This window comes from Cherax quadricarinatus, chromosome 59 (genome assembly GCF_038502225.1).
Source record: "Cherax quadricarinatus isolate ZL_2023a chromosome 59, ASM3850222v1, whole genome shotgun sequence".
NCBI classification, from domain to species: Eukaryota; Metazoa; Arthropoda; class Malacostraca; order Decapoda; family Parastacidae; genus Cherax; species Cherax quadricarinatus.
The window spans coordinates 17,798,552-17,807,717 of record NC_091350.1 but is presented as its reverse complement, the minus strand read 5'-3'; the positions used below and the strand labels follow the sequence as shown (position 1 = coordinate 17,807,717).

Sequence of the window (9,166 nt, the reverse complement as noted above, 5' to 3'; positions counted from 1 at the left end):
AACACGGGTTTAGAGCAGGTCGCTCCTGTCTGTCCCAGCTGCTTGACCACTATGACAAGGTCCTGGATGCTTTAGTTTAGAGGATAAGCAAAATGCAGATGTCGTATACACAGACTTTGCGAAAGCCTTCAACAAGTGGTGCGACCATGGTGTAATAGCACACAAAAGGCGTGACAAAGGAATGACAGGAAAAGTTGGTAGATGGATCTATAACTTCCAAACAAATAGAACACAAAATATAATAGTAAACAGAGTAAAGTCTGAGGCAGCTACAGTGAAAAGCTCTGTTCTACAAGGCACCGTACTCACTCCCATCCTGTTCCTCATCCTCATATCTGACATAGACATGTCCTCCTTTGCGGATGACACTCAAACTGCCAAGACAATGTTCTCTATCGAAGACACTGCAAGACTCCAAGCGGATATAAACCAAAACTTGAGATGGGCCGCAAAAAAATATATGAAGTTCAATGAAGAGAAATTTCAACTACTTAAAATGGAACACTTGAGGAAATTAAAACTTTATCAGAGTATAAAACAAATTCTAACCATACAATGGAGCGCAAAACTAATGCGAGACATCTGGGAGTGATATTGCTGGAGGATGTCACCTTCAAAGACCACAACAAGGTATCTACCTCAACTGCTAGAAAAATTATGGGCTGGATAATGAGAACCTTCAAAATCAGGGATGCAAAGCCCATGATGATTCTCTTCAAATCGCTTCTCTCTAGGCTGGAATATTGCTGTACACTAACTGCCCCCTTCAAGGCAGGCGAAATTGCTGACCTGGAGGATGCACAGAGAACTTTCATGGCGCGCATAAATACGATAAAGCACCTAAATTACTGGAAACGGTTGAAGTCACTTGATTTGTATTCCCTGGAAGGCAGGCAAGATACATAACATACACTTGGAAAATCCTGGAAGGATTAGTGCCAAACTTGGACACGAAAATCACTCCCTACGAAAGCAAAAGACTAGGCAGGATATGCAACATTCCCTCAGTGAGAAGCAGGGGGGCCACGAGTACACTAAGAGACAACACAATAAGTGTCAGGGGCCCAAGACTGTTCGACTGCCTCCCAGCATACATAAGAGGGATTACAAACAGACCCCTGTTTGTCTTCAAGAAGGCGTTGGACAGGCACCTTAAGTTAATACCTCATCAGCTGGGCTGTGGTTCGTACGTTGGTTTATGTGCAGCCAAGAGTAATAGCCTGGTTGATCAGACCCTGATCCACCACGACACCTGGTCTCAGACCAGGCTGCAGGGGTGTTGACCCCCGAAACCCTCTCCAGGTAAAAAGGTCAAAATGAAAAATATTTAGGTCTGCATTTGAAACAATAATTCCATAAGACTAAGATAGTCGTTTAACACTCTGCTTTTGTTTCCCTTGAGGGGCACATATCACATAGTTGACTGGGATGGAGCCTAAGCGAGGCGTGTCGTGCCAATCATATAGACAGACGCAGAGTCACCAGGTAGTGAAGGAATCTTAGATAAAAGAACACAGATACAACTAATGTGGCATTTTATTGTGGCAACATTTTGCTCTCCAGGAGCTTTGTCAAGCCAGCTAGACAATATTAGCTGGGGGTTCTAGGATGGAGTGTTGGTTGAAATAAACACCGAGGTCTGTTATAGAGGCTTTCTATTATGAATACTTGGAGAGGACCCAGGCCTGCTTATCCACTGTCTTCTGTGCCTAGTTGGGAAGTGAGAGAAGGCGCTGTCATGTGAGAAGTCTCCTGGCATCATGGCTAGGAAGGGATCCTTACTATAATGCTGCTTGGAAATCTATAAGTGTATTATACAAGTATCACTGTTGACAGCTCGGCGATGCTAGTGTATGGCGTCCCCGACATGCAGCTAATACAATACGTAGACGATACACATTTCAAGCTCTGGGCTGATTCTATACAATACTAAGAAACCATTGTACAAAACAACATAAGACATTGAACGTAAATGCATTACAAATCATGGAAATTCACAGAATTAATGAAAGTACATTTAACAAAAAAAAGATTGATCGATCTGCATTTATGTGATCTATGGGTTCTGAGGAAATTTATTTACAAAGAAGAAAGTGTTTAACAGAAAAGGCAGACTTGGTGCACATACTTCTACTGCTAAATCTCAGAATTCGGAGATAACATGAACACTGGTTTTAAAAATGCTGATTCACAATTAAAATAACATACTATGCAATTTATTATGAAGTTGAATACTCATTGGGCTAAACTAATCTATACAGGTTATTGACATTTAACCCCAACTCTGCTAGGGTGATTATTATTATAATCAAAGTGCTAAACTGACAAGGGTCATACAGTGCTGCAGGGCAGAAAATAGTGCCGAGGCTATAAAAAGCTAGGTGGAGAGGGGATCAGAGGAGAGGGGAAAAAAGGGCTGGAAGGGATGCTAAGAGCTATGTGTCAAAGTTCGTACAGTACAGCAGTTGCTGACAAAAAATAAAAAAGTGATTGTAAGTCAAAGGCAGGGCCGTCTGCAAGAAGGGAAGATAAGGTAAGAGTGGTAGGGCAGTGGTGGAGTTGAAGGTAAATCCTGCGAGCTCACTGGTAAACCGGGCAATTGACAAGAAAGTGAAAAACCGAAATAGGGACCCAACAAACCTCACAGAGAGGAATGGGGTGTCGTTCCATGAGATGCCCATGGGTGAGGCGAGTATGGCCAATGCAGAGCCGGGAGAGCGCAGTCTCCTGAGTTCAGCAATGACATACAACTCGGCAGTAAAAATACTAGCAGTCTAACAAATGACCTCAGACAACATCGTCAGGGAATATTGCTGCAAACTCAACACTATCAGAAGATTTAGAACCATCCATATAAACAGCGATGGCATGAGCATGTGAGCGGAAGTGATCGAGAAAAAGAGAGCGAGAAGTCGTAGGCAGGAGAGCTTTGGTGCACAGTAGTAGGGGAGAACAGACACGAACTGTAAGAACTTCGCAAAGGGAAAGGGAAAAGGCAGATGCTAAATGAACATACAAGGGAGGCAAATGGAGAGAAGACCGGAGTTAAGATGAAGAGAAAACGGTCGGAGTAGGCAGGGGTGCCGAACAAACATGAACGCAGACGAAGTAACGAAGACAATGAGCATCATGACGATCAGCTAAGGAAGGAACATTCGCCTCTGCATAGAGGCTTTTTAACAGTGGATAAACGAAAGGCACCAAGGCATAAACTTAGACCTTGATGATGAAGGGGATCTAACATAGAAAGAGTTGTAGGAGAAGCCGCAGAATAGACTTGGTAGCCATAATCCAGCTTTGACAAGACTACGGTGGAATGCAAATGGAGGAGAGTTTGGCGATCTGTTCCCCACAGACTACGTGCAAGACTTTTAAGAAGATTCAGACGACCATGGCAAGCTGCCTTCAAAGAAGAAATGTGAGGTTTGCATGTCAACTGGAATACGTGAGCTGTGTAAATACAATGGAATATCTGGGATACGACAAGTGGTCCAATATGAAGCTCAGCCAATCGCATCCTGAAGGGAGGCTGCTACCATGCGACAGTCAGCGCCTGAGTAAGCTATAGCGAAGTCATCCACATAAAGTGATGCCCAAATATGCGATGGAAGAACAGAAGGTAGATCATTTATAGCTAAAAGAAAAAGGGTAGTGCTAAGGACACAACCTTGTGGGACTCCCTCGACCTGAACAAAGTCTGAGGAAAGTGAGGCCCCAACACGGACAAGAAAATGTCTGTCAGATAAGAAAGCAGCAAGGAGGGTTGGTAGATTACTACGGAGGCCTAAGGAGTGGGCTTGGGGTAAAATTTTATACCTCCAAGTGGTGTCATATGCCTTCTCAAGATCAAAAAAAGACTGCTAGGATGGAGTGTTTGTTATCAAAGGCATTTTGCACATATGTATCTAAGTGGAGCAAGGGGTCCAAAGTAGAGTGGCCCTTGCGAAAGCCATATTGGCGAGGGGAAAGACTATTGTGAGTCTCCAAGAACCATATCAGATGTCTATTCACCAATCATTCCATCACCTTGCAGACCACACTGGTCAGGGCAATGGGACGATAGTGAGAGGTATCAAGCCCCGAGGTGCCTGGTTTGCAAAACGGTAGTACAATGGCAGATTTTCACTGATGACAGAGAACCCTCTCGCACCCAAATATGATTGAAAAGACACAAAAGGACTGTAAGGGCAGTAGAATGCAGATATTGTAGCATACTGATATGAATATCATCAGGTCCAGATGCCGATGACTTGCAAGTGGAAACCGTGGACTCTAGCTCTAGGAGAGTGAAAGGTACGTTATACAGCTCCATTCCATTAGAGGAGAAATCCAAGGGCAACTGCTCCTTGGTAGACTTAGAAGCAAGAAATGAGGGACAAAGGTGAAACCCTTGGGAGACATGGACAAGATAGTTCCCGATTTCCGTGGCAACTTCAAGAGGTTCCGCAACACTAACACCAACAACCCGCAAAACGGGAGCTGGGTCCGCAGTGTACTTGCCACACAACTTCCGTACCTTCCAAACCAAACACAGAGGGGAAGACAAGGTAATGCTAGATATGTAGTCTTGCCAACAAGTGCATTTAGCGTCGAGCAATTGCCCTTGCCCACTTAAAATCCAGGTGATCTGAGGTCTCATTATATCGATAACGGCTCCACACAGCACGTTTCAAACGCACTGCATGGGTACACACAGGAGACCACCAAGGTAGGCATGTCTGAGAATGCCTGCCTGAGGTTTGAGGAATAGAATGTGACGCCGAAGTCAAAACTAAGGTTGAAAACTGGTGCACCAGTTTATTAACAGAGGACGAAAAGGTTGTAAGATGAGAGTATAAGTCCCAATTTGCTCGTGCAAATTGCCAATGAGGGTTATGAGGCAGTCGGGAATACATAATAGAAGTAAGAAGAATAGGAAAGTGATCACTGTCGTGTAAATCTGGGAGAACAGACCAAGCATAATCAAGTGCAACTGACAAGGAACAGTTGGAGATGTCGGTTGTAGGGAAAAGAATTTAGTCCACTGCATACTTGTAAGCATGGTGCGCAAAGTAGGTGGTGCATAGGCCATTTTTGGGTAGACATTGAAGAACCGTAGTCAGTAGGTGGTCTGGAACGTTTAGTAGTACCGAGGGCGGTCTGACCTGAGGGAGGTTGGCGATCCAAAAACCGTCGCACCATATTCGGGGAACCGGACACATTGTTAAAGGCGTGCAAGAGGCAGAGACATTAACAGAAATGGGTGGTGCCTCAGCACCTGGAGCAGGTGACGAAGCATCACCAGCAGAAGGTACAGAGGTATGAGAAGAGTCTAAAGAATGGTCCAATAACGAAGCAAGGTCAGAACAGGATGTAGGAACAGAAGGGGGCCTGGGAGGAGGAGGGTTATCACAGAACGAAGATTCTATGATAGTGGTGCTTCTTTCTTGTTATTTTAAAGAAAAAAAAAAGAGGCTCAGCGGAGGAGCAGTCACTAGAAGGCATGGAAGGGCCGTAAGTTCTTCCCCTGATCCGAGAGGGCCTCGAGCCCACTAGCAGTGCAGATGCACTGTGGAACACGTGCCATACCCTACCCTTCACGCCAGTAAACCAGGGCTCTGGGATAGCAACCTCACATCTACCCAGCCACCTCGGCGGACTAGAGAAAGGGCAGACAGAAACCCGCCACAAAGCATACCTCCTTCGGCTGTCACCTCCCAGAACCGACAGGCAGCCTCTGGAGATACATCCATTAACTACAGGACACCCCGTCCACTTCTCGGAGATCCAGGAAGGGAGCAGGGCACCTCCAGACAATTTAGATTCCATGGCAAACTACACCACCCCCGAGGGACTCTACGGAGTAGGATGAAGCCCAGCACACTTCCCCCTACCTAGAAACCGTAATGCCAGAGGGGTGGACCCCAGAGACTACAAACAGGACGGGGAAAGGATAAAAAAGGGGGGTGGGGAGAATGGGATAGGAAAGGGAGGATTGGGGGTACTTAGATTTGGTCTGAGGAAGGAGATCGAAGGGTTTAATTCCTTAGACCAAGAGCCTCTTTGCCGCGTCAAGGAGCCCCCTTGAAGAAATCTGCTAGGGTAAGATTTACATATGCAGAGTGGTTATCATCTCTAGGGCAAGGGGGTCAAATTCTGTTGCCGTGACTGAAGATGATCAATATTAGCATTAACTACTGAAACTTGGGGATTCCTCATTACTTGTCGTGTACGTCGGGAATAACGACAATGAGGTTGTTCGTCAGTCAAGTTGTTAGAAGTAGAAGGTACCGAGTCAGGAGGATTGTAAGAGTCTAACTCTGCCACTACTGTTCTAATGTGTCGAGATAAAGCATCTGCAACTACATTTGATTTGCCTGGCAAGTGTTCGAAAACTGGATTAAACTCTTGTACAGTCAAGGATCATCTGGATAATCTTCCAATAAATGTACTGCTGAAGCAAGTACATATACTAAAATGTGGAACGCGTCACGATTTTGCGTGTCGTCCTTGCGTAGGGGCCATGCTAATCTTCTCGGTATCGTTCCATTTTAGTATATGTGCTTACTTCGCCAGTATATATACTGGCAGACACTAGTGCACTTATAAACAGATTTCCCAGGTACATTAGAGTAAGGATCCCTTGCTATAATGTAGCTGGGAAATCTACTACGCAAGCATCACTGTTGACAACAAAGCTTCTGTAGATCGAAATGTTGCCACAATAAAATGTCACATTAGGTGCATCTATGTCCGTTAACTTAACATTTTGTCGGTAATTCTACCACTATTACTAAGGAGCCTTATGACGACGTTTCGGTCCGTCCTGGACCACTGACCCAGACGGACCCTCTCCTCAGTGCGGATTTTTAGTGAACTGTTCCAGTCACGGTACTGTGACTTTTAAAACTTTCCACACAAAGGCAGATTATTATGATCAATTAGGGTTTTGTTGAAATACTATACCAGTGGTTAGCACACTGGCCTGCGAGTTTTAGGACTCTCCTGCCATGGGTTCGAACTTCACCCGTTCTGTGAACTATTACTGTCAATATCGCATTACAATTTCCTAAATGCATTAAGCAAACAAGCTTTTAGAAAGTTGATACAGACATGATGAGGGTAATACAGACATGATGCAGGAAATACAGACATGCTGCAGGTAATACAGACATGATGAAGGTAATACAGACATGATGTAGGTAATACAGACATGATGAAGGTAATACAGACATGATGAAGGTAATACAGACATGATGAAGGTAATGCAGACATTATGCAGGTAATACAGACATGATGAGGGTAATACAGACATATTGAAGGTAATACAGATATGATGCCGGTAATACAGACATGATGTCGGTAATACAGACATGATGCCGGTAATACAGACATGATGAAGGTAATACAGACATGATGCAGATAATACAGACATGATGCAGGTAATAGACATGATGCAATATTTTGCAACACTGGGTCAGGCTAGCCAGGTGGACGAGACTGGTCAGGTGAAGCAGGTGGATCAGCCTAACCAGAATGGATCAGGGGTACGAGGATGGCCAAGCGGGAAGCAGATGGTTCAGGTGGACGAGGCTGGCCAGGCGGGAAGCAGATGGTTCAGGTGGATGAGGCTGGCCAGGCGGAAAGCAGACGGTTCAGACTCCTCTACTTACTGCCTGAGCAAGAGTTCCTAAACCACTTCAGCGTTTTTATATTTCGTCTTCGTGAGGATTTATTGTGGCAGTAACTTTTTGATGGCTCACTCGACTCTCCACTCGTCCAAGAGTGTGTGAAGTTGCTTTAGTGGAGTGTGTGTGTGTGACACACTGTTCTGTTATTGTTGAAAGTCATGTCTGGGGGTTACGGCAGTGTCTTGGAGCAGCAGGACGCATCTAGTAATGGAGACGAAGAATCGTGCTGTAATATTCGTAGATATACACTATGAGGGCCAGCTAATGCGTCACACGAATTGTGTATGACGCTAGTGCTCATACATAAGATACAAGACGTGCTAGTGCGTTATAAACAATACATGTTAGTGCGTCACACGCAAGACAAGACGTGCTAGTGCGTCACATGCAAGATACAAGACGTGCTAGTGCGTCACACGCAAGACAAGACGTGCTAGCGCATCACATGCAAGACAGAAGACGTGTTAGTGCGTCATACACAAGACACAAGAAACCCCTTTGTATTTCCACGTAAGGAGCTGCTTACGTGGAAAATAATAGTTCACAGTTAGAAGACTACTGCATTATCTTTCTCCAAGTGAACTTATGCTTACGCAGTGAGAACTGTAGTACTATCGTGATGTACTTTGTGAAGATTGTGATAGTGAACGAAACGTGTGTTATTAGTGAAGAACAGCAGTGTTAAGAATATAACTGGAATAAATATATGAACAATCAATATAGCTCTGAACATGTTGCCGTCTGCTGGCTGGGAGTTTTACACTGACACTTGATAAAGCTCCTGACGAGCGAAACTTAACCACGGTAAAAATGTCCCCACACCTGCACCTGGAAGAGGATTCCATCTATTTTAATTAGCCCTGGTATGCAGAGGGAATGAAGGACACAACCGCCACAACACTGACCACTGTGGCATGTAATTTCAATCATCGGTATGCTGTAATTGTCAATATGCTTCGTCAGGATGGTATGCTCAAGTTACTGAATAGGGAAAACATTTTGGTTACGTCTACAGGACAGGTATTGGCTGAATAAATAAATAAACTTAAATAAACTTACATCACACACACAATATTATATATATATATATATATATATATATATATATATATATATATATATATATATATATATATATTTATATTTATACATATCAAAATTATAATATATTTAGAATACAAGTTTTTGACAGGATAGGGAATCATTATATAGCCTAGGCCTCCGTGGATGTGAACGAGTACAGAACTCGTAATCTAGGCCTCAATGGACAAGTAAACATTAAACAGCGTAGGCTTCATTTTTTATGGAGAGGGGGGCAAAAGAGTTTCGTAATCTATGCCATACAGGGTATAGTTCATAAATAAGCAGGACACATCAACCAGCGACACATTAACTATTAACATCATCAAGAGTACATTTGTGCACTAACCAATCTCACTCATCTCGTGTTCAATAAATATGTCACTCCGATGCTCCTCCTGCATATTGTCAAGCAT

At 44.0% G+C, this 9,166-nt stretch overlaps 1 pseudogene; it reads right to left on the bottom strand.

Moving 5' to 3' along the window:
* Positions 1-6,452: 6,452 nt before the first annotated feature.
* Positions 6,453-6,547, bottom strand: LOC128698850 (U6 spliceosomal RNA; annotated as a pseudogene).
* Positions 6,548-9,166: the final 2,619 nt, after the last annotated feature.